Consider the following 25,048-nt stretch of genomic DNA (forward strand, 5'->3'; position numbering starts at 1 on the left):
CCGACCCACCGCCTTCCTGAGAGGCGCCGTGCGTTCGGCGAAAGAACAAAGAGACGGCGCAGCGCTTCCACTCGGCGGCCGCGTCCCTCAGCGCCCGCCCGCTCGCGCGCACGCGCCGCCGGCCCGGCCCGGCTGAGTCCCGCGGGCTCCTCTGCGTGGGGCTGGCTCGCCGCCACGGAGCCCGGCGGGCCTTGTGATTGGACGGGAGCCCGCCTCGCGGCCCGCCAATCGGGGCGGCGCTTAGTTGGACAGGGGGGGCCAAATAAAAGCGATGGCGATTGGGCTGCCGGGTTTGGCGCTTGGTCCGGGAGCGTCCGACACCCACTGGGACGCAGAAGGCGGTGGAAGCCCGGCGGCGGCGGCGGCGGCGGTGGTGGCGCGCGGGAGCGGCGCGCGGGAGCGGAGCGGGCTGGGGCGCGGGGCTCAGGTAGCGTGCCGCTGTCGGGCCGGCCGGCCAGCGGGGCTCCGAAGCTCGGTGAGGGGCGGTGGCGGCGCCGGGATATCCCCGCCACCCCTCCGGGTATCGCCCAGAGCGGGCTTTCCCGGGGCGCCGCTTTGGCTGGAGGGGTGAGAGGAGACCCCTCGGAAGGGGCCGTGGCTCTGGGCTGGCCCGCGCGACCGCGGGGGCGGGCAGCGCCGCACCTGGCGACCTAAGGCGGGACCCCGGGCGGGCGCCCTAGGGGGCGAGCCGAGGGGTCTTCTCGCGCGCCCTCCCTTCGGGAGGCGCGGCGACTGGGCTGGGGGCGCTCCGGTGCTCGGGGCGGGCCGGCCGCCCGAGCCCCTGTCTCCTTTGTGTGGAGCGTCGCGGCGGGAGCGCCCGGGTGGGACGGGACGCACACAAGTTGGTGGGACCTCGGCACCGAGTGCACACTCAGACAAAGGACGGACTGTGTCTCGGGGGAGCTCGGCGCGGGGAAGGGGCAGTGACACCCGGGCCTGACAGCGGGCGGGAGAGGGGCGTGGGGAGCGCGGGCCGCGGCGCAGGGGGCGGGCTGGGCCCCACGCCCCCTCCCCGCGAGCGCGCAGGCTCGGCCGGGGCCGAGGGGGCCGGGGCGGCGCTGGGAACCGAACTCGGAGCGGCTGCGGGTCTGACATTTCCCCGGAAAGCACCCCCGAACCCCTCGTCTCCACCCGCTCTGACGAGGCGGTCCCGGCCGCCTTTACCCCCTCGGCTGGCTTTCTGTTAAGTTTGAGGAAGGGTCGAGCCGTTCTTCCCCCGCTCGGTTTTGTTCGTTTCGGAGGGCTTTTCGTCGAGTTTCCGTGTCATTGTCCACCCCCCCAAAAAAAGTCGGTGCCATCAGGTCCCTTTTTGAAAATTGGAGGAATCGAGAAGCACGATATTTTGAAATGAAAACTTGGTGAACTCACGCCTGCTGAGTTCCCGCTTTCTAAAGAATCATAATTTTTTAAAAAAATTACATGCTCTTTCGGCCAACTTATGTGATACATCTGAGACTGGCGACAGGTGCTAACGAAATCAACTGTCATTTAGTAAGAGATTATTCTCCAAATCCCCAGGGATTGAATGAGGATGCGATGGTAGAAAGAATTGATCAAGCAAAATGTTTATGACAAATGTGTGTTTAGGTGGTCTGGTTAGCAATTCGTCATTAATTGGTCTTGTTTTCCGTGAACAATAGCTTTGTTGAGTCAGAAAAGACTGACTGCAGAAATGTTTGTTGCCTAAGAAATTGAACGTGTGCTGTCCACAGTTAAGCTAAACTTCCTTTGTTTGTCACACAGGATCTGTAAAATTTAAGTTCATTTGGAAACAAAGATATGTCTTTGGTATTTAAAAATATTTTACTTCAAGGTTTACTTTCTGGGTTTTAAAGGTCATTTATCGGATTAATTTTGTGGCTTTTTAATGTCATATAAAACACCATTTAAGAAAATCTTTAAAAAACACTAATGCTGGTACAGTTGAATGTAGGCTATACTTCTAAGGGATTTTAAGAGCGCGTGGGATCCTAACCATTAGACCACCAGGGAGCTAGGGGGTTTGGAGTTTATTTTTCACTACTCTTCATTCATCACCGTTAGCAACTATTTTATGTTTGGAAATAAAATGTAGAACAAGTGTGTAATCCTAACAAGTTTATTGATAATTTTATTTCAAGAAAATGAAAGTATTTATGACCTATTTTAATTTCCTTTTCATATTACCTAAAGTTAGGAGTAGGTAGGATTCTAGTCCTGGATATAAAGAATCCGTTCTCTCTTTGTGGTGGTGTATTCGGGAATTTAATGCTTAAGTTCTTGAAAACACTTAGGAAAATGGCATCTTAAATTCTAGTCTTTGTGGCAGGGGAATATCTTCAAAGAAGAGGAATTTAGGAAAATAGCACCGATTTGCATTGTTCTATCTGATGATCTAATGTTCACCCTACCATCTTATGGTTTCATAAATATGGAGACAAAGAAATGCAGTGTAAAAGTCTTTATTACATATTTTGCAGTGTTAGACACCGCTGAACAGACATTCCAGGTGCTGTCCTAAGTATTGTTTACTGTATTAGTTGCTAGTAATTATCTATTAAAAAGTCCTCCTGATAATCTGGCCTCTTGTTATAAGATGAGCTAGTTAGGGAGATTTTGGTAGATACTTGGATCTTTTAGGATAAGAAATTGCAGTTTTTCCTTACTTGTTTGTGTACACTATATTTGGCAATTACTGTCTTTGTACTTGCCACAAGATTTATTTTTAAGTTTTTTGGGGGGAATTGGTTTTTAATTTTTTATTTGATTTGAAAATGTATTTAAGTAGCAGTGATTAAAAAAACCACACTTGTTGATTTAGTGAAGTTAGGCACACAAAAAAGCTGTAATACTTTGATATCAGCTTTGCCTTGCACACATACATATAGGTGATTGTCTTTGTGTTGGCCACTTAAAATTTTTAGGCAGATTTCCCCAGGTTACACTGAGGCTTTCTAGGATATCTTCCATCCTTTGAGCTGGCATGCTTCAGGAGAACGAATTAGTTTCCATCTTGGCCTAAAAAGCGGTAATTAAGAAAGTTGATTTTTTAAAAAATCAACAGCAATAAAAAAATCCTCTGATCTCACGCATTCTGGGGTTAATTAGAAATGACCAGTGCATTTGTCTTGAAGTCTTTTTGTCCGTGAAGAAAACATTTTCTGTGGATTATGAAGGACTCTATATGGGCAGGTGAAATCTTCAGTTTGGAGGAGAGCAGGAGTGGAGACAGCTCATTACGTTCAGAGGAAGCTTCACCTGTTAGGCCTTCCTTGAGTCTCAGGCACAGGTGTCTGCAAGGGCTTTGTTCATACTTTTATTGTAGCATATATCCAGTTGCATTACAATCATTTGCTTGTGCATTGGGCTCCTTTCACTATACTCTAAAGTGCTTTGAGGCAGAGGCTCTGTCTTTTCTTTGTATACCTAGTAGTTGCTAGAGAGTAGGGGTTAATAGTTGAATGAATGAAAGAAGTCTGAAAAATGTAGGAAAATAAGTTGAAAAAGGAACTTGCAAAGCAGACAGAATATGTTCATATTTATGTGGTGAGGAACTTTGGAAGGTGTTTTTCTCACCTTTGGGGAGGCAATGTTTGCAAAGAAAAATAATTGTCAAGGTGAACAAGTTCCAAGATTTCTCCTAGCTGTAAATAGTTTTAGGATGTTGGAGTTGAATATCCCTTAAAAGCAGCTATTGGTTTTCATGTTTGGTATTTCAGGTAGCTAGGGAGAAGCGTGATGGATCATCTGGATACCTAGTGTATAGTTATCTGCTTAATTTGTTTGATGTTGAAATTGATGATGGTTGTGCAGAAATATAAGGTGAGAGTACATCTTTTAATCAAAAGGTGTCTAGTTACAATTAATGAGTTCTTTATTTGAACAACGTGAGGTAGGTTTTGAAGCTAAAACTGAAGGAAGTGCTGCCAGTGTAATTACAGATCATTTATTGGAATGCTCTATCTTTCTTTTAAAATGATATGATCAATGTAGATTTGCAAATCCAATAATATCTCAAAAGACATAGCTGGCTTGTAAGATGATTGCACTGTTTTATATCTTGCTGCTGCACCACTACTTGGTGCAAGAATATGACAAAAACGAAGTGAAAAAAGACAGTAATGTTAAATAAAGTGCCTACTATTTCCCAGATGCTGTATTCATTTGTTTGTTTGTTTTTTACTGTGGTAATATTCAGATCAGATGCTTTGTTTTTAGTTCTTGTAAAAACCGTCTCGGGTCCATCAGTAGATGTTTGGATAAACAAAATGTGGTTTTATACATACAATGGAATATTTAGCTATTGAAGGAATGATATCCTGACACATAGTATATAACATGGGTGAAACTTGAAAATGTTATGCTAAGCAAAATAAGCCAGACACTAAAGGAAAAAAATTGTGATTCCATTTATGGGAGATACCTAGAATAGGCAAATTTACAAACAAAAAGTAAGGTAGAGGTTACCATGGCCCCAGGGGAGGGGGGCATGGTAGGCTAGTGTTTAATTGGGACAGAGTTTTTTGGGGAAGTTGAAAAAGCTGTAAACATGGAAGGTGGATGGAAGGTGGTGACGGCTGTACAACACTTTGAATGTGTTTAATGCCACTGAATTATATGTTTAAAAATGGTTAAAATGGTAAATTTTGTCTTATAAAAAAACCCTTTATCGACAGCCACACACTACAGATCTTTACAGATAGGGAAACTTTGCTGTAGAGGATTAAGAGTTTTCCCAGGACTATCCAGCTAGGAATTTGCAGTCAGGATCCAAACTGAGATTCTATTTGGCTCCATGTTAAACCTCCTGGTCTCCCGGATAATTGAAGACACATATCAGTTCTAAGAAGAGTGAGTTTATTTGAATCAATCAGAAAGCTTTCTTTAAAAGTAGATAATTGTGGTTTTATGGGATCTGATGTCTTTGACAGCTAAAAAATGTCTTTGTGGATTTCTTTTCAGCCATAGTTGTAATAGTGTGCACTCTGGAGGGAGTACAATAGAGTTTTAAGAGTGTGATCTTTGGAGTCAAGTTGCTTGGGTTCCAGTTCCTGCGCTGGGCACGTTGTCTTTGATGTCTGAGTTCCCTGTTTGTAAATTGATGATCATAATGAGAGGTATTCATTCCATAAGGTTGTTGAGAGGATTAAATGAATTAATGCATGTGAAACCCTTAAAACTACACCTGGCATAAAATGTTTGATAAGTGATTTTTAGTTATTGTGCCAGTACTTTTTAGAGTCGATGTACTTTGTCATTAATGGAACTAAACACTTTGCAATTTTAAATATGTGCTTAGAACCTGTATGTAAAGAAAAATGGTGCCATGCATGCTTTTATCTATTTTTGTTTACTTAGATTGTCTATTGATTAAAAACAGATGTGTTCATTTCAAAATACTGAAACACTTTAGACTTTTATAAAGTGAAACCTTTCTTGATTGATCCTTGTAATCCCAAGTCCTCCTCTTAGCAGCTTGGTGTATATTCTTCCCAAACTTTCTAGTGTATTCATGTGAATATGTATTTATACATCTATCCTACAAAGTAGGATCAAGTTATTTTGTTATAGCACTTGTTTTAAGGTCAATATAGAGATTGTTCCATTTTACAAAGCTGATATTTCTTGTGTATTTGGTTGACACTTTTTTAGTGCTTTTATTTTGTATGTATACTGTAATAACAAGAGTTGGAAAAATTAGGTAACGAGTTAATGGTAGCATAAGGGTTTGAATTTGGGCTTCAAAGCCCCAATTTCTCAGCTTGGGTATGTGTCTGTTTTTGTTTTTGTAAGGCCCCTGAGCTACCAATGATTTTAGCATTTCTTAAAGAGTAGTGAAACAACACCCCCACCCCACCCCCAGAATATGCAAGGTGACTGGATGTGACCTGCCAAGCTAAAGTACTTAACTGTGTGGCCCTTTACAGAAGTGTGCCGCCCTCTGCTCTAAGCATAACATACATAGAAATCAGGGTATTGTCAAGCAGTAAACTAGTCATCTATGGTGGGCCTGGTGCTCTCTCCCCCAGAGGAGGCAACATCTTTATGTATCTTTGAATGTTTGCTTGACAGCTTCTATAGGGAGAGTTGCTGGTTCAAGATTATGCACATTTCAAGTTTTAATAGATGTTGTCAAATTGCTTTCTAGAGAGGTATCCATTTTTTAGTTTAAAAAATCAACTTAATTGTAATTTATAAACATTAAAATGCACACATTCGAAGGTTACAGTTTGAAGCATTTTGACAAATGTAAACACCTGCGCAACCAACCATCACCTCAATTAAAACATAACCTTGCTGTCATTTCAGAGTTCTTTTGTTCCTCTGCAGTCATTCTCTCCCAACTGCCCATCAGATTTGTCTTGTTCGAGAATTATGAATGAAATACACAGGCTATACTCTAGTGACTGGCTTCTTTGATCCAGTATGTTTTTAAGGTTTATCTTTGTTGTTGCTTGTTTGAGTAGTTTTTCTTTATTTCTCAGTAACATGCTATGTTTTCTTCATTTACCTGCTGATGGATACATGGGCTATTTCCCGTTTTGGCTCTTATTAGTAAAGCCTATGTGACCATTTGGGCAAGCCTTTTGTGGATGTATCTTTTTCTTTCTCTTGGCTAAATACTTTGTTGTTGGACTGCTGGGTCATGTGGTAAATATTGATTTAACTTTATGAGAAACTGCCGTACCATTTCCCCAAGCAGTTGTGCCATTTTGAGTGGAGTAGGGTTTGTGTTGTCATTGTGGGGGGCTGTGGTTCTCCACGTCCTTGCTGAGGCTTCGTCCCATGTTGCTTTAAGTCAGTGGCATCCAAGAGGGCTGAGTATCTTGTGGTTTTAATATGCATTTCCCAAGTGGTCAGTGATGTTAAACATCTTTTCATGTGCTTATTGGCCATTCGTATACTTTTTTTGGTCAAGCCTTTTGCCCATTTAAAAAACTGGAGTGTTTGGCTCATTGAGTTGTAAAAGGTCTCTATATATTCTGGGAATGTATGCTTTATCAGATGTATGTATTACAGATGTTTTCTCTTAATTTTCTATTTTGATTTTGTGTATTTTTGACAATATATAGATTAATAATACTAGAAGCATAATCGTTTAAATTCAGTTAAATTGTGTGAAAACAGGAGTTCCCACTCTCTTAAGTGGGTTAAGAATCTGACTGCAGCAGCTCAGGTGATTGGAGGTTCGGGTTTGATTGCCACTGGGCACAGTGGGTTAAAGTATCTAGGATTGTCGAAGACGTGGTTTGGATTCAATCCCTGGCCCATATACTGTGGGTTCAGCCATTAAAAAATTTGTTTGTGTGTGAAAACAACTTTGTTCTTAACCTTCAAGTCATTCAGAATGTTTTGTGTTTGCAGAAACATGGACATGAACAAGATATTTATATAGATGGTATTAGATGTGTGTGACATGGGGGAGTTTTTTGGGGGAGAAGGCATACCCGGGCATGTGGAAGTTCCTGGGGTAGGGATGGAACCCGAACCATAGCAGTGACAACACTGGATCCCTCACCCGCTGAGCCACAAGGGAACTTTGGAAATTTTTTAATTAAGCTAGCTAGTTTTGAAAGTGATAATGTTTAGTAATTCTTTAAATTTCATTTTTGGTAAATTTGGACCTTTCCATTTAGTAGTGAGGTAACATTTTTCTTATGTATTTTTCTTAAGAGGATAAATAGGGATATTAAAATTGACTTTGGTCTTAGAATCTGGTAATGTAGAAATGATGATGAGATTGCCAAGCTACATCTGTCAGTAATTAGCTTGGTCTAACTATTTTGATAAGTTTTTTGTTAGGTAAACAGACGGCTTTTCAGAGTACATATACTTGATTTCTGTGTACTATTTTATTTCTGCGAAGTATCAGTTCTTTCTTTTGCTCAACACCTCCATTATTCCTACAATAAATTTTAGTTTTTCTTCGGTATATGGGTAACACACAATCCCACCTTTTCCCTGTTTAATAAGAAAACAAAAAAGCAAGCATTTGGGCTTCTGCGGGTGATTCCTCTCCTTGGCCAGGTTGTTGTTGCAGCAAGAAACTCCTGAGGTTGATATTCCAGGCTGTCTATGGAACAGCCCACACTCTTTCAGCTGCCCTCATCTCTGATGGTTTTCTTATACTTTTCCTCTGTTGAGTTCAACTGGTCTTTTTCCTTGTCTCCAGGAAATGGGACATGGAGAGTCTGCGTTCTGTCTTCTTTCTGGAATGTCTTCTGTACTGCTTTAGCATCTCAAGGGGCTGTTTAGCCTGTTTGGCTCAGAACACCCCATCCCCCTCTCCTAACCAAACTAGACAGTTTCTCTCCTGCTTATGTGTCTTGTGTTTCTCTCCTTCTCCCCTTCACTTTAAGCTCTAGTCTACTTGTCTACATGGTAGAGGTTAGAAAAAGGTTTTGTATATAGTAGATAGAAATAAAATTTTGTGAAGTTGATTTAGGACCAGAGCCCCAGAAACTTGAGGCTCTTTTCTTTAGCAACAACTCCGTAAATAATTGTTTAAATAGCACCCCTACCCTTTAAAGCAGAGCCTTTAAGGGTCTATCTGAAGTGAGTTTTGTACAGCTGTGCTGTGTATCACCCAGTGAACTTTGCTACCTCCTATCAGGTACTGTTATAAAATTTTAACTTATTTCCCTAATATTGTTGATTAAAGTCAGAAAGCTTTAATCAACAATATTTTAAAAAGTGGGGAAAATAAAATAATGATTCTGCAAATTTATCTCGGGATCATTTTTATCCCTTGGTTGCATTGATGTGAACTAGATTCATAAACAACATGTCAGGATGTTTCTAATAAGTTAAAAGCATCAAGAAGAAAACATGACTATTTTATCCATTTTAGTGCCTTGATTTTTGATACTAAAGACCATCTGAGAAGTGATTTTGTAAGCAAAACACAGAAATTTAAGAAAACTAGTTGATTTTCTTTAAACAGTATAAGAATTCTAATCATCATTAAAGCAGCTTTGTATGTTTTTGATGCCATAGCCTATAATGAAATTTCACTGTATTCTATTTATAGAATGTGCTTACATATAGGACTAACTAAATAACTAAATAGGCCTAACTATTGCAAACCTGCCCTGTACCTAATATACATGTAGCCTGTAAGTCAAACATTTTACTTCTGAAATTTGTTGAAAGTCATGTACTTTAATTATTTAAAAAACATATTATTTGTTAAATGAGAAAATAATTACCTGTCTTTGGAATATTATAAAAAACTAAGATGAACTTCATAATCTTTTGACAGTATAAAGGTTAGGTTTGATGAGGGAGGAATGTGCAAGGCCTAGTTGGTAAAGCAAGAGATTTATTAAGTCATCAGAGGGGCATGGTCTGAGCTCAAGATGGCGCCAGCTCTCACTGTGAGGAGGTGCTGAGCTTATAAAGGATCTGTGATGGGACTCGGTGGCTGGAGGTGGTGGCGGAAACTTGTGGCAGGAAGGGGGAGGGGAGGTCTGGGGAGGGGTAGGTAGTCCAGTCCCGGGACAGAGAGCAGTTAATCCTTGTAGGTGGTTAATCTATGCTCCACATTCCGGGAAAGGGTGTAGATCTTGTGCTGGGCCATACCCACGTCCAGAGCAGGTCTCCAGGTCAACAGTCACATTTGGGAGATAAGGGTCTGTCTCCATCTTCCTGGGAACCTATCATTCTAGCCTTTTCTTATATGAGTTAGCAACTATTGGTAATGATCTGTCATATTATTAGGTAGAAAATCTTTATAAATTTTTATAAAATGTATAAAATTTGAATCTAAATGTTTCAAAATTCAAATTATTAGTGCAAGCAAAAAAAAAAATAGTGCAATCAAAATTTGCAAAATTATTTTTAAAATCCCTAATGGGTACTATGAGATATATTACCATGCAAAGTATTTATTGGTCAGAAAAGGTTGGGAAATGCCCTTCTAGAGTAATCAGTAAGGAATTTTAAGTGGCAGAAATATTGCTTGAATAGGCTTGGAGGAGGAAGATGTTGTCCTACTTGCCCCGTAAGTAATTTTGCCTCTTTGGAGAATATTCGTCTGCTTGAAATATTTGTCTACAGAGCTCAAGTTAGTTGTAAAGAAAATATTTTGGAGGGTGACTGCACCAGCATCTGGATATTATGCAAAGGACACAGGTTCTAGGCTAAGCTCTGCTATTCACCTGGTTGTATTTCCTTAGCAAGTAGCTTTTGTAGATCCACTTCGTGGTGACCAAGATAAATAAATGGAGCAGGTTATGATTACTGAGGGTCTACCTGTGCCTTCCAAAGAGAGTATGTGCATCTCTGTTCCGCAGATGAAGAAATAGGGACTTGGTGAAGGTAAGTAACTTGCCTAAATTCACACTATTAGGACAGTGGTCCCTTAGAGAATAGGCTTTTGCTGCTTCTAGGGTCCTTCTTAGTTCAAATACTGAGATGCTAGGTGCTTGGTTTCTGTTAACCACTTAGATCTGTTTCTCTGGAGAGTTTGAGAAATACTGAAGTTCACATTAGCTTCACAGGTAATAGTGATGCTCCCTAGCTGGCACTTAACTGTTACATGCATTTCTCCCAAATTGGTTTACCAGTTTATCCATTCATAAAACACCTAATGCTGATTACAGCCTATTTTTTTGCTTTTTTGCTTCTGCATAATAGAGATAATGGCACCTAAAATCCTTTTAGGACTAGGATGTATCTGACTAAACTAGCTTTGTAAACAATCAAAATAGAATATTGTGATTTATAATAAGTTTACATTGGTCTTTGTCCTGTTTCTGGCTCAGAGCTCCTAAAACCCTTGGAATGTAAGTGATAAGAATGATAAGGATATTTGTAACCAACCCCTTTTAGCCATACCTATGTTTAATGTAGTAAGAGATGACTTTAGAAAGCACCTAAGGATGGGAGCTGGTTGCTAGGGAACCACCCTTGAGATTGAAGGATTGGAACTTTGAGATGCCACCACCCCCAACCCATGGAGAGAGAGTTCGTTCGCCAATGACTAGAGATGTAATCAACTTTGCTTATGAAGCCTCCATAAAAACTCAAAGGGACAGGGTTCAGGTAGCTCGTGGGTTGGTGGACTCATGGAAATTCAGGAAAAATGGCGTGCCAGAGAGCACAAAAACCCCTCCCCCTTCCCACACACCCTGCCCTACACACCTCTTCCATCTGGCTGTTTCTGAGTTATATTCTTTTATAATAAACTGGTAATGTAGTAAGGAAAGTGTTTTCCTGAGTTCAGTGAGCTGCTCTAGTAAGTTAAAAGCTATCTCTATCTCTAGGTAGATAATGTCAGCTTTGAGTTGACTTGTAGGGTACCCAGCTGGTGTCTCAGATAATTGCTTGGTTTGAGGAAAGCCTCCACACATTTGGTGATTGAAAGTATCAGAAGTAAAGTGGATTGTGTGTAATGTAAATGAAAACTCTAAGAGAGTTACTCTTTATACAGATCTGCTTTGACAAGTTCAAACTTAATGTTTGACAGTTTTCCCTATAGAATTTACTCTTGTGGTTAAATAAAGTAGTTGTTCTTTACCATTTGTCTGGCGTTGCGTGGTATCCACTAATACCGTAGAACTAAATGGCTCGCTGTACTCTACAGTTTTCCAGAATGGAAACTTTCCTCAAATTACTTATTGGACACCACAATCTTATTAACCCATTAGGGCTATTCAAATAAAGGGTAAGGTACTCTTTTCCTTATCTTTGACAAAGAGACATTCTGTTCCAACTTTAGAATCTAGAGTACTGAACAAAAACTCATGTCTTTTCTAGGCCCAGAGAGTCTAAAACCCCTACATATTAGGCACTCATTTTAGCCCCTCCTGTTCTTTTCCCATCTGCAAGCAGTGGGATTGAAGTCTTGTTTTCCTGCCTAAAAAACCTTAGTTATTTCAGAGAGACAGTTGCAGGGATTATACAACTGGCTTCCTTTTAGTTGGCAAATTCTTTGTAGCATTTCATAGGTATTTGGAGACTCAAAAATATTTTTTCTCAGGGCTTAAGTATTTGTGATAAGTGATATTATAGTAATAAAGTAATTCTCCAGACCGTATACTTGGTAAAACAAATACTGAAAATATCATTGAGTGTAAATAATACTTGAAGAGTTTGATTTTTTCTAATACCTCAGCAATATATATTTGTGATAGACCTTGAGTGTTGGAAGATCATGAGAAGAATTATAGCTCTTCACTGCCCCTACCTCCTTTACTTCCATGTTGTCCTGAAACTAATACTGTTTAGGGGAAAGAATTTAGTAGGGAGTTTTTGAAGGGTCTCTGAGGAGTTCTGTTGTCCATGAACTAAAGAAAAGGCACTTGGCAAGCATTTTTACTCCCTTGTGGTGCAGATGAAACTCCAGTGCTGAAACAACCAGGTAGGGGTTACTTGGTTGTAGGATGCCTGGAAATTCTGAGAACTTCTAGAGATACTTTGGGACTAGCGGTTTGAATGACCAAGTCCATTCTATGCTTCAGTCTTCAGAATATAGAGGAACTGTGTTTTGGTTGGGGATTCAGATATAAGGTTAGTGTCTAAGGCAACAATAATATCTTGGCAGAATTACCCATGAAGAGTCTCTGTAGAAGGATGCTGTAACATAAATACCTTTTCTGTCTGTCTGTCTGTCTCTCTTTTTAGCTGCACACACAGTATGTGGAAGTTCTCAGGCCAAGGATCAAACCTGAGCCACACAGGAACTCCATAAATACATTCCTTTTAAGTCTAAAACCAGCCTATCTTTCCTAGAGTATGAGAATGGATCACTATTCTGTTGAGCACAGAATTGTTGGTTTGCACTTAGGGGCCTGTGCTATGTGAAAAGCATTTTCAGCCCTTCATGGCTGAATACATTGTCAAGGACAGGTTGTGGGAACAGAAGATTCTTGTCACCTGTCTTATGCTCACTTAGGTAACTTATTGCTTGGAATAATGGGTAGATCCCTTGTATTTACCTAAATTGAGTTTCTGTTAAAAAATATGTTATTAAATTTCTACTTGGCTTATTTGATGTGTAAAATTTAAAGTAGGCATGCTAGATGGAAGAACAACTGTCATTAGACTTAACTTACTTTTCTGTACTTTTTGTTTGTATCAACTGGAGTGTTGAAGAAATAACTATCTCATGACCCAGCCTTGAATTATAATGAGTTGTACTATCATAGTTTTGGTTTCTGGTGCATCAGTTTTTGTTCCATTTTCCCTCCAACAGTGTCTCAGTAAACTGATTCAGTACCCAACAAAATGAGAGGATTCAGCTTATAAAATAGGTTTTGTACAGTTTTCAAAGAAAACTACTTTGGGGATGTCAGTTAATCTGTTTTATTTGTTCAAGCAAATTATTTAAAACCTTTGTAGTAAATCAGTTTTCCCCTTGCCTTTTGTAAGATGTGTCTATGAACAGAACTTATGAATAAACCCAGGAATGCTGGTCTGTAGATGCCATTTTTTTTTTTTTTTTTTTTTTGCTGCAGCATGCAGAAGTTCCTGGGCCGGGGATTGAACCCACACCACAGCAGTGACAAAGCTGGATTCTTACCCACTGCACCAACAGGGAATTCCTATAGATTCCATATTGAACATATTGAAGGAAGAGTTTAGTTTACTCTCTGCTGGGAGGAAAATTACATTTATTTTTGTGGAAAATACATTATTGCAGATTCTACTCACTTTTACTGAAGCAATCCAATTAATGTTTTCTATCATTCAGCTCAGATTGCCACATTACTGTAATTTTCCTGTGCCTTTTAGCACAACTCTGCCTTTTTAGCACTACTTAAACCAGGGCTACAAATATGATCTGTATTTTTTATTTTCCCTTGTCACTAATCACTGACACATTTGTTTCTTAACTTCTCAAATACAAATACTGTTCATAATACTTTCTCATCTGTAGTTGTATGTGCAAGTAATCCACTAAAGTGTAGGCACTGAGACGCTTGTTGTGTCTTACAAACTTGTGTCTCTCACAGGATTTAGCACTTGCAGAATGTTTGATAAATTCTTACTGACTAGTTGATAGTTCTTGTATTCCTGGTTTTCCTGAGCCATTCAAAATGAAGTTCAGAAGTTTCTTTAACTTGAATTTTTGCAAGTCGTTTGGGTGGAATATTTGGGGCCAGCAGTAGTGAGCTTCTGTATTTTTGTCACTTCCTCTCTCTCCCTCCCTCCCTCCCTCTCTCTCTCTCCCCCCCCCTCTCCCCCTCCCCCTCCCTCTCCCTCTCCTTTTTTTGGCTGCTCCTGCAGGATGTGAAAGTTCCTGGGCCTGGGATTGAACTTGTGCAACAGCAGCAACCTGAGCCCCTGAATTGACAACACTGGATCCTTAAAACCTGCTGTGCCACAAGGGAACTCCTTTTTCTCCTTTTTAAATAAAAAATAGAAGCATGCTAGGAAGGGAAAAGGAACAAGATGTTTATTTTATCTTTCTTTTATGGGGGTAGGGTGAAGTCTGTATATGAGGAGTTAGGGAGGATGGGTTAGGTAAGCAGGAGGGTCAGAAGAATGACCGTAACCATAGATGGTATATTCTTACAGTGGTGAAGGGTAGATGGATGAAAACATGCAATTTGTTTAAAACACATTTTGTTAACATTAGTCTCTTAATTTGGCACAGATGTATGGCAAACTCTTTGGGATTGTGTAGTTGACAGTTATAACAAAGTATCCTTGATTAAATATTCTTTGCATAGATTTTTTTTATTTGCTCTTTTTCTTTTAGTTGCAAGAATGGTGATCTCTAGGCTTTCATTCTTAGAAATATGTCTTTTAGAAATATATATAGTTTGAGTATATGCGAGTTCTAGGCTCTCTGCTAGGCAAGGGAAAAGGCAGGGTATTGGGCTTTCTGATTGATATGGTGTCTAGATATACCGTATGGCAGCTGTTCTCCAAGCCCAATGTGTGGGCCTCATGGGATCTGAGAGGTTGAAACTTTTTGTAATAATTTAAAGTATTTAGCTTTTTTTTTTTTTTTTTTTGGTCTTTTTAGGGCCGCACACCTTGGCATATGGAGGTTTCCAGGCTAGGGGTCTAATCAGAGCTGTTGCCACCGGCCTATGCCACAGCCACAGCAACTCAGGATCCCAGCGGAGTCTGTGACCTACACCATGGCTCACAGCAACGCCAGATCCTTAACCCACTGGCGAGGCCAGCGATCGAACCCGCAACCTCATGGTTCCTAGTCAGGTGCGTTTCCACTGCCCCATGATGGGAACTCCCTGGCTTTTTTTTTTTAATACTGTGTTGACACCTGCGTAAATGGTGGGAAAATACTGGTAGGTAAGGACTGTTGGCACCTTAGCCCTGGAAGGTTTTTTTTTTTTTTTTTTTTTTTTTTAAAGAGGAAGTTCCTGTTGTGGCTCAGCGGAAACAAATCCAACTAGTATTCATGAGGATGTGGGTTTGATCCCTGGTCTTGCTCAGTGGATCAGGGATCCAGTGTAGCCCTGTGCTGTGGTGTATGTTGCAGATGCGGCTGGGATCCTGCGTGGCTGTGGCATAGGCCAGCAGCTGTAGTCTAATTGGACCCCTAGCCTGGGAGCCTCCATGTGCTGCAGTTGTGGCCATAGAAAGCAATAATAGTCATAATCATAAGCCAGTTTTGAGAAAGTCCTTGATGAAAGAAAAAAAAATTAGTTTTCTTAACTCTTGATCCTGAGTGTGCATCTTAATATTCTGTGCCATGAGTTGGGACTGCGCATAAAGGGCTTCTGCTGCTGCCCAGGTATGGTGGTCTCTGAGGCCGCACTTACATGATTGAGTTGCAAGCTGCATAAGCTACTTTTTTCATGGGAAACCATTTTGACTTGAAAGAGGGGTTGGCAGACAAACTGATTATTCTGACTTGGTTATTTGGCAAACATTTGTCAGCAAAGTGAGCCTGTCACTTCAAGGAAAACAACTGACCAGTTATTTGTTGCTGGTGGTTAACATTTGAGCTTCCAAGCAAAAATTAAAATTTTTGGAAAACTTCTATCTGTCACTTTGAGGTTGACAGCTTCCCAACAGATACTTAAAGGCTTTTCTAATGAGATCAGTGGGTGAACTTATGGAAAATCTGCATAACTCAGTGGCCCAGTGGTTTTCAGATGCAGAGTGATGTTATAAAATCATGTATGGGTTAGAGATGCAGTCAGAGGAGATAGATTAATGAATTGTAATGCAGCTGAGTATATCTATTGATACAATTTCAGATTCCACACTGCAACTAACCTTTCAAGAAACTACTATTGCTTACTGAAGAGTGGTGGTTGTCTTGAGGAACAACACCTGTGAGGTTGATTTACAAGCTGAACTAGCCACTTTTTTTCTTATAACAGTTTTGGAGTAGTATCAGCTTGAGATTCACAATTACCTCAAAAGCTGTTCATATACTTTTCCCTTTTCTAGCTAAATATTTGGGAATGGATTTTCTTATTCTTCAACCAAAACCTGTTGGAACAGATTGAATATAACAGCAGATAAGAATATGTTGTCTTCTATGAAGATAGATATTAAATAAATTGGCAAACTGTAAAATAAAATAGTATCCCTCACTGATTTTTTTTTAAAGGAAAATAGTTTTTAAAAAATGAAACGTGTTATTAACATGTAACAGGCTTCCTGTTGGGTTGTTGTTTTTGTTTTTGTTTTTGCTTTGCAGGGCTGCACCTGTGGCATATGGAAGTTCCCAGGCTAGGGGGATCAAATTGGAGCGACAGCTGCTGGCTAACCCCACAGCCATAGCAACACCATATCCGAACTGCGTCTGTGACCTACACCACAGCTCATGTCAATGCCAAATCCGCCACCCCCTGAGTGAGGCCAGGGATCAAACCTGCATCCTCATGGATACTAGTCAGATTCGTTTTTGCTGTGCCATGATGGGAACTCCCTGTTGTTATTTTTAAATGAATTAATATTTCAACACTTTCTCAGTTTTGAATTTCTAATATGCTAAATATCAGTAGATACAACCCATATAAATCAAAGGGGGTCCTGAGACCAAAATGCTTAAGAATGGTGTCTAGTGTTTGGACATTCTACCTGTTCTCTTTGTGCTGGTAACTGTGATGTGAGTAATTACTATCTCAATCTGTATCTAAATTCAAATTCTTAGTTGTCCCAACGGCTCACTCAGGGCTTCCTCTTCAGCCTCTTTTTGATCATCCTTTCTCCTCATGAGTACATCTTGTTTTTAAATTTTAGAGTGTCTCTTGCCATCTTTTTTTTCCATTCATACTACTGTCTACCCAGTCAGAACCCTTATTATTTTATTCCTAAATTACTTCAGTACTCCAGTTGTTTCTAATGTTTTTCAAACCTGAATGTTGAATGGAACCCTGGGGTTTACTTGACTTTAATTTTATTAATATGTTCCCTAAAAATATACACTTTTTTTTTTTTTTGTCTTTTTAGGGCCGCAGCAGGGGCACATGGAAATTCACAGGCTAGGGGTCGAATTGAAGCTGTAGCTGCCTGCCTATGCCACAGCAATGCAGTGATCCAAGCCATGTCTGCAACCTACACCACAGCTCACAGCAGTGCTGGATCCTTAACCCACCTAGCGAGGCCAGGGATCAAACCTGTGTCCTCATGGATGCTAGTCACATTCATTTCCTCTGAGCCACGAAGGGAACTCCCAAAAATACGCACTTATTATAAAACCAAAGCTAAGTTATAGATTAAATACAGTCAAATCAGCAACATGTATTTAATGATGCTATTTTTGCTAACATGAATAGCCAATCTATCTCTTTAATTTGGCTTAGTTAAGACTAATACAGAGTGGTTATTTGCATATATATGTTTTTAATAAAATACTGTTAACTTTTCGTCTTTATTTTTTCATGATAATTAGACCTAGTGGTTAACCTGAGCTGTGACTCCTAACAGTCCTCAAATGCTAGTTTTAGTGCCAATTGAAAATTCTGTGAAGCTGTGTAGATCACTGGAGCCTTGTGAAATTACTGAAGTCTGCATTGGATGGATATTGAATTCATTATTTTTGGAATCTTTATTAGGAGATATTGTATTGCATATTTTACTACTAGTTTGCTGGTTGGTGGGAACAAAATGCAAGCTGATGAGCTTTCTGCCATCCCACTGGCTTTTGTAACACACAGAGTGGTGTTCAGCATAAGGTCCTGTGCTTGCCAGCCTTACCATATGTGCCTTACTTTACTTTGCTGTTGAGTTTTCTTTTCATAACCCTGAACACCGTCCTATACTAAACATTTTACTTTTTGTTTCCATCCAAGTAGACTTTAAGTTTTATGAGGTCACAGATTTTTGTCTGTTTTATTAGGTTTTCAGTTTCTATTGAGCACGTAATGTGTATGAGATGTTCAATAAATAATGATTGAATGTGTATTAAGACTTGTCTATTAAAACCCCAAACTCAAATGTTCACTTTTTGTTACGTGTTTAATACCATCTCCCAGCTGAGGCAAAGACAGTTTCTCTGTCCATCTTAAACACAGCTAAACTGAACCTGAATTGTATAGAATTGTTTGATTTGTCTGATCAATGGCACAATTACTTTCCTTGGTTCAGAGTCTTTATTAATATAGGCTAAAATCTTTTTAAAGTAGGTACCATCTCATAAGCTTATATGGAGAACCCACCTCCCGTTTTAAATCATTCAAGTAATGTTGTCTCAGATTTTTTTTTTGTCTTTTTGTCTTTTCTAGGGCTGAACCCGCAGCATATGGAGGTTCCCAGGCTAGCAGTCTAATCGGAGCCACAGCTGTGGGCCTATACCACAGCCACAGCAAGGTGGGATCCTTAACCCACTGAGCCAGGGATCAAACCCACAACCTCATGGTTCCTAGTTGGATTTGTTTCTGCTGCGCCAGGATGGGAACTCCTGTCTCAAATTTTTAAGTAGTAGAATTAGATGTGGAAATTTCCCTCTCAAATTATGTCTGTGTGTATTTTTTTTTCCTATTTAACATTTTGCATAGAATTTTAATTTTTCATATTTCTGTTCTATCATTTTAAAAAGTGGATGCCATTTAAAAAATGAATGTCTTTACATTAGGTAAATTTAATTATTTTAAGAAAGAAACCATTTTTTAATAATTTTAAGATTTCAGTAACCATGGTACATTTGTCAAAATTAAGAAATCAATTTTGGAATTTCCCATTGTGTTAAGAATCCAATATTGTCTCTCTGAGCATGCAGGTTCAGTCCCTGGCCTTCCTGAGTGGGTTAAGGATGCGGTTGCCACAAGCTGCTGCGACAGTTGGCAGATGCAGCTCAGATCTGGTCCTGCTGTGGCTGTAGATTGCAGCTACAGCTCCCATTGAACCCATAGCCTAGAAACTTCCATATCCTGAAGGTGCTGTGGTAAAAAGAAACAAACACACACATACCCCAATATTACTATGTTACTATTACCTAAATTGGAGACTCTATTTTGATTTTGTCAGTTTTTCTACTTAGCCTTTTTTTCTGCTCCAGGATCCCATCCAAGACACAAGGTTGCATTCAGCTGTCTCCTTAGCCTCTTTGGATCTGTGACAGCGTCTCAGTCTTTTCTTGTTTTTCACAATCTTATTTCTTGGTCAGGTGTTTAGTCAAAATGTCCTTTAGCTTGGGTTGATATGATGTTTTTGTGTAATGATGGAGGTAGGAGGTTGTGTGGTTTTCTCAGCATATGTCGGGATGCTCAGTGGCAGATGGTCTAACCAGGCTGGGGGTTTCACCATTCCTCACTGGGACATTAGGTTTCCCTCCCCAGACTCTGCTTTGAAAGTGACCCTCCCTGGAAGGGGCTTGAGTGAACGCATTGTTTTGGGATTTGGTGAAAGGATGGCTTGTCCTTCCCTCCCCATTTAGTTGCTTGATCTCTTCTTCCTCTCATAGACTCATGGGTACTTATTGTATTAGGTTAGAATACCTTTGTGGTTTGATTTGCTGCACAAACTACTACAGCTTTGGCGGCTGGGAGGTCCTTCAGTTTGATTTTTATCTTCTGAGCAGACTTTTCTCGTGTTTTGCCCGTCCTAGCCCTAGGACCAGCCTTTCTCTGGAGCTGGCCTCCTTATGCTAGAGGATGGCATTTCGGAAAGGAAGGTGCCGGCGCGGAGTCCCCCTAGGGGTCCTCTGGGGCTCTGGGGGCGGAGCTTGGAAGGCCGTGGGCGTGGCGCGGGGCGTCTAGTGTCTGTCCTCAGGGAGTTCGCGCCGCTGTCTCGGATTCCGGGTCATCACCACCTCTTCTTCACTTGTCCTTGGCACCCCGTGAGAAAATATATCAACTCCGGTGTTTCCGTCCAGTTGTTTTCATCTTGCCGTCCCCTGTTGGGTCAAAAGACATTTCCGTAGTTTCATAGAGTTGACCCCCCACCCCACCCGTTTCTATTCCTTCCTGAGATCCTCTGCCACCCTGTTTTTATTTACTTGCAGACGGTATGACTATGACGTTTAAGAAAACGAGTTGCTTTTAAGAAAACGACTTGCTTTGTTTTCTCGTTGACGTTTTTTGCAGTCTGGAGCCGGAGCCGGATCTGTAGCCGCATCTCCCTCACCTGCTGTGGGGATTGACAGCCAGAGCTTGGCGGTGTGTCGTCGGCTCTGTCCGACGCTGTCCCGGACAACCTCTGTGACAAAGGTCCTCCTCACACGAGGAGAGGGAGGCTCGAAAGTGTTCAGGGTCTGGACCGGGTTCACACAGAGCTGGCACTGGGAGAACTAGGGTCCGAGTGCAGGGAGGCCAGCTTTGCAGCCCCCGCTCTTGCTTAAGTTTCGGGTAGGACTGAGGATGTGAGGACCAGATGTCTTGTCTTAGTTTATTGTTGGAGCTTAGTTTGGAATGGAGAACACTGCTCCTCACTTTATTTGTCCCATGTCTTTTACAGACCTTTTCATCAGGAGAGCGCTCTTTTCTGCCGCCTGAGCCTTGCGGCTTGGAGCCGGGCCCCGCGCTGAGTGGGGGCGAGTCCCAAGGATTAGGGTGCGGCTGCTGCCCTGTGTGGAGCCTCCTTGGGAACCCCCCTCACAAATCCCTTCGGGCATAAGACCCACTTCTCTTACATAATTTTTTTTTAAATCCCTTACCAAGAGTTCCATCTGTACGTCTAAATTCTCTTTATATTTGTTCTCCTCAGCCTTACCTACAGTCTTATTTACCATTAATTTGCTTTTGAATTAAAGCATTGGGTTTTAACTTTAAAAGTAAATGAGTTAGTAAATAAGACTTACAGCTGCCTTCAAAGCATTTTAAATATAAAAGCTCTATTGGAGGCTGGTGATTTTTCAAAATTGAAGGTTTTAGTTAGGGAAGGACATCAGAAATATTGCAATTACTTAAAAGCTGGGTTTGGATTTTACCTTGGTCTAGTATCCAGTTAAGGGTCAAAGATAATGCTGTAGATTTAGTTAAGAAGGATAAGTAGTGTATGTAGTTTATTATTTAGGTTTTTTTAGACAGGTAGCAGCAGAATGAAATGGATGGCTGGTGCCTTGATTTGGTAAATCCTTTAGGAGTGAGAAACCTTTAAAGAGGGGCGTCAAAGGCACTGAAAATGCCTGAGGGACTTTTTTTTTTTTTTTTTTAAATTCCTCAGTCCTTGGCAACTGAGTAAGGAGGGCAGGAATGTTATGTTAGGTAAAGACCTCTTACAAGTGGATTAGGGTTGGTCCTGACAGAGAAGAATGCTGATTCCTGGGCTTTGTGGCTCAGTCCCTGCAGGTAGAGAGGTGTGTCTTGACTGGGACAGTAGACCCTGGAGCAAGGGCGGAGCTCTTTAACTGGTGGGATTAGAGCCACTCGTGGTAATGCTGTTGACTGTGAAATAGGTCTCCTGTTCATTCAGGCATTATTGAACATAAAATCTAAATACTAGAGTATTTCTCAGACCCTGGCTGTATTTCCTGTGGTGGAAAACCTAATCCAAACTGGTTTAAGCAAAAAGGAATTTTTTGGCTCATGTAACTGAACAGTTATGGAGTTGGTTTGGCAAAGCGTGCCTCGTTCAGGGCTCAGAGTTCAGGGACTAGAGTCCGAGTCTTGGCTTTGGGTGTTTTGTTTTTTGTTTTTGTTTTCCTCTGTTGTTGACCGTTGTTTGCAGACTCTTCTCTTGTGATTGCAGTTGGCTTTCAGGAATTCTTTGGACAGCATGTTTCCAGGTTCAAACCTAAGTGGAAGAGGCTGAGCATTTCTTGTCCTGACCTTGCAGGGAACTTTTTGAGACTAACATCCCTGTGTTCATCCATCCTTGTACTGGTGCTGACTGCAGGGGCTGTGGGCAGGGACCTTAGGCGTCCTCCCACGAAGGCAGCAGTCCCCAGAGAAAGTGAATCGATGCGGAGTGGCAAGAACAAGACCGTGTGGACCCTCATGGGACAAGCTTGATTGCAAGAGCATGGTGTTCAGGATATTTGAGTTTGATTTATTCATAAAGTAGATTTGAGGCTATGTAGTTTTTCTTTATTTAAACTGTATGTATGTGGCATTCCCGTCGTGACTCAGCGGAAACGAATATGACTACTATCCATGAGGATGCAGGTTTGATCCCTCACCTCGCTCATTGGATTAAGGATCCAGCGTTGACATGAGCTGTGGTGTAGGTTGCAGACACGGCTTTGATCCCACGTTGCTGTGTCTGTGGTGTAGGCTGGTGGCTATGGCTCCATTTCCACCCCTAGCCTGGGAACCTCCATATACCAGGGCTGCAGCTCTAAAAATCCAAAATAAATAAATAATAAGTAAACTTCATGTATGTAATTCTGTAAGGCTTTACTACGTTGTATTAAGGTCTTGATGGTTCCCTGCCATAACTTTGTCTTTTGAATTAAAAGCATAACTGTTGTTTTGGTTTCACTGTATATAGGTGGATTTTTGTTTTAGTGACTTCAACTCTAATGTTTTAAAATAGTATTGCTCTATTATTTTCTCAATTTTTCTTTTTCTTTTCTTTTTTTTTTTTTTTTTTTTGGTCCTTTGGCCTTTTCTTGAGCCGTTCCCATGGCACATGGAGGTTCCCAGGCTAGGGGTCTCATCGGAGCTATAGCCACCAGCCTACGCCAGAGCCACAGCAACTCAGGATCCAAGCCATGTCTGCAACCCACACCACAGCTCACGGCAATGCTGGATCCTTAACCCACTGAGCAAGGCCAGGGATCGAACCCACAATCTCATGGTTCCTAGTTGGATTCATTAACCACTGTGCCACCATGGGAACTCCAATTTTTATTTTCTAAGATAAAAAATTAAACAAATTCTTTGGCTATGGCCATGGCATGCAGAAGTTTCTGGGCCAGAGATGAAACCCGTGCCACAGCAGTGACAATGCCTTATCCTTGATGGCTAGGCCACCAGGGAACTCCAAATCATAAACTGTTTTGATTAAGAGAAGCTGTTTTCATGTCCTGGCTGAAAATCATAGTAGTGTCATTTCATCTATGAAACTAAATAAATCTTTTGAATGAGAAATTTAAGAATTGGATGTATTTACAAATCCTCATCCATTTAGTAGTTCATAATGGTTTCTTTATGCTAGTATATGAATATTCAGTGCTGCATCTTAATACTTACTGGGCTATGATGTGGTGGGGGACTGTGAGAAGACCTGATTTGTCTGCCTTCAGGTGGGAAGGAGCAGGGGAGAGGAGCAGAAAGCGCTAATGTTTGAGGGCATGAAGGCTTCTGCCCACCAGGCACAGAGGAAGGTGAGTCTGGTTTTTGAAACTTTGGGGTAGCTGGTGTTATCCTCAGTGTTTGGATAAGGTCTTTAAGGCACTATCAGCTTCCTTAATAAAAGGAAATTCCAGAGGATCCTGCTGTCCCTGAGGCTCAGCTCCTCCTGGGTTCTCTGTGATGTAGTGGCTTGCCCTCCCTTCCTCTGCTCAGGCAGGGCAGCCACCTTTCCTCTTCATACCTGACTTTATAGTCAGTGCATTTTAATACATCTGGTTTTTGTTTGTTTTTAAATCTACCAGGCACACAAATGGGTAAAAATGGTTCTTAAAACTGAAGAATTTACAGTGGGGGTGAAGTGGGGTGAAGAAGTTGAAAATGGGACTTTAAAATGTTATAAATATTACGATAATCAGAGGGAGTTTGTCTTATGTAAAACATCCTTCTAGATGGTGCCTTAAGTTTTGTTGTTTTTTTACATGGATCTGCCTGTTTATCCCTATACTTTCAAAGAATAGTCTGCATATTTTTATTTCTAGTCTTAACTTAGAGGTCATGACTCTTATATTTTGATAATTTCCCCTCAGTGAATCACTGTGCCTTTCTCATTCTCTCTCTATTGTGCACATTTACCAGATTGCCCTACAGCTTAAAACTTAGTACTTCTTTATTTGGAAGAACTTTGTGAAATTTATAAACATGGAAATTTATCCATACATGCCCTCCTATAGTTTGGTTCCGAATCAACTTTTCAATGTTCTGTGATCTAACAACTTGTTAGTTCAGTAACAGCTTTGGTTTTATGCTGACATATTTCTTTGGAGACGTTATATAGAAACAGCGTAGAAGGTATTCCAGAATGTTAGACACAGAGGGCTCTAGTACAAAACATGAAGTGCTAACTAATGTAGTGATACCTCTTCATCACGACATGGGAAATGCATCTTCAAAAATGAACTGTATATTGCACATCAAAGAAAATGAAAACCGTGTTCCCAGTGTGTGTTTTATCAGGTACAGTGGTTACCTCCAAGGACCAAGAAGATTTTGTGGAGGCAGTGAATGGGACTGGTTGTGTTTAGTTTATAGCTTTTTTTTTTTTTCCCTTTTCTTTTCCCCTCCCCCTCCTGGGCTGTACCAGCAACTCCTATGGAGGTTCCCAGGCTAGGGGTCAAATAGGAGCTATAGCCACTGGCCTACAGCACAGCCACAGCAACACAGGATCTGAGAGCCACATCTGTGACCTACACCACAGGTCAGGACAACGCCCGAGAACCTTAACCCACTTCGTGAGGCCAGGGATGGAACCGCAATGTTTTTCCCTGTGCCACAGCAGGAACTCCATGATAAGTTTATAAGCTAATGAAGCAGTGGATAATCCCTTTTTATCTGATTGCTCTCCTGTCTAGTTCCTAGGCTTCTGAAGTGCTAAATGTCAAAAAATAATTCTCATGGAATTA

General features: G+C 41.1%; 1 protein-coding gene across 5 annotated transcripts in view; it reads left to right on the forward strand.

Annotated features, from left to right (window-relative positions):
• The first annotated feature begins 289 nt into the window (after nucleotides 1–289).
• Nucleotides 290–25,048, forward strand: part of EZH2 (enhancer of zeste 2 polycomb repressive complex 2 subunit) — a 64,988-nt gene continuing 40,229 nt past the window's right edge. For 3 of the 5 annotated variants that reach the window (XM_047752480.1, XM_047752482.1, XM_047752484.1), the window contains exon 1: nucleotides 290–427. The gene's annotated coding sequence lies outside the window, so the exon portion shown is untranslated. Of the gene's footprint in view, nucleotides 428–23,445; nucleotides 23,621–25,048 lie in introns of those variants that run through there. The other 2 variants (XM_047752483.1, XM_047752481.1) reach the window with 2 other exon arrangements.

Source organism: Phacochoerus africanus, chromosome 11 (genome assembly GCF_016906955.1).
Source record: "Phacochoerus africanus isolate WHEZ1 chromosome 11, ROS_Pafr_v1, whole genome shotgun sequence".
Classification (NCBI taxonomy): domain Eukaryota; kingdom Metazoa; phylum Chordata; class Mammalia; order Artiodactyla; family Suidae; genus Phacochoerus; species Phacochoerus africanus.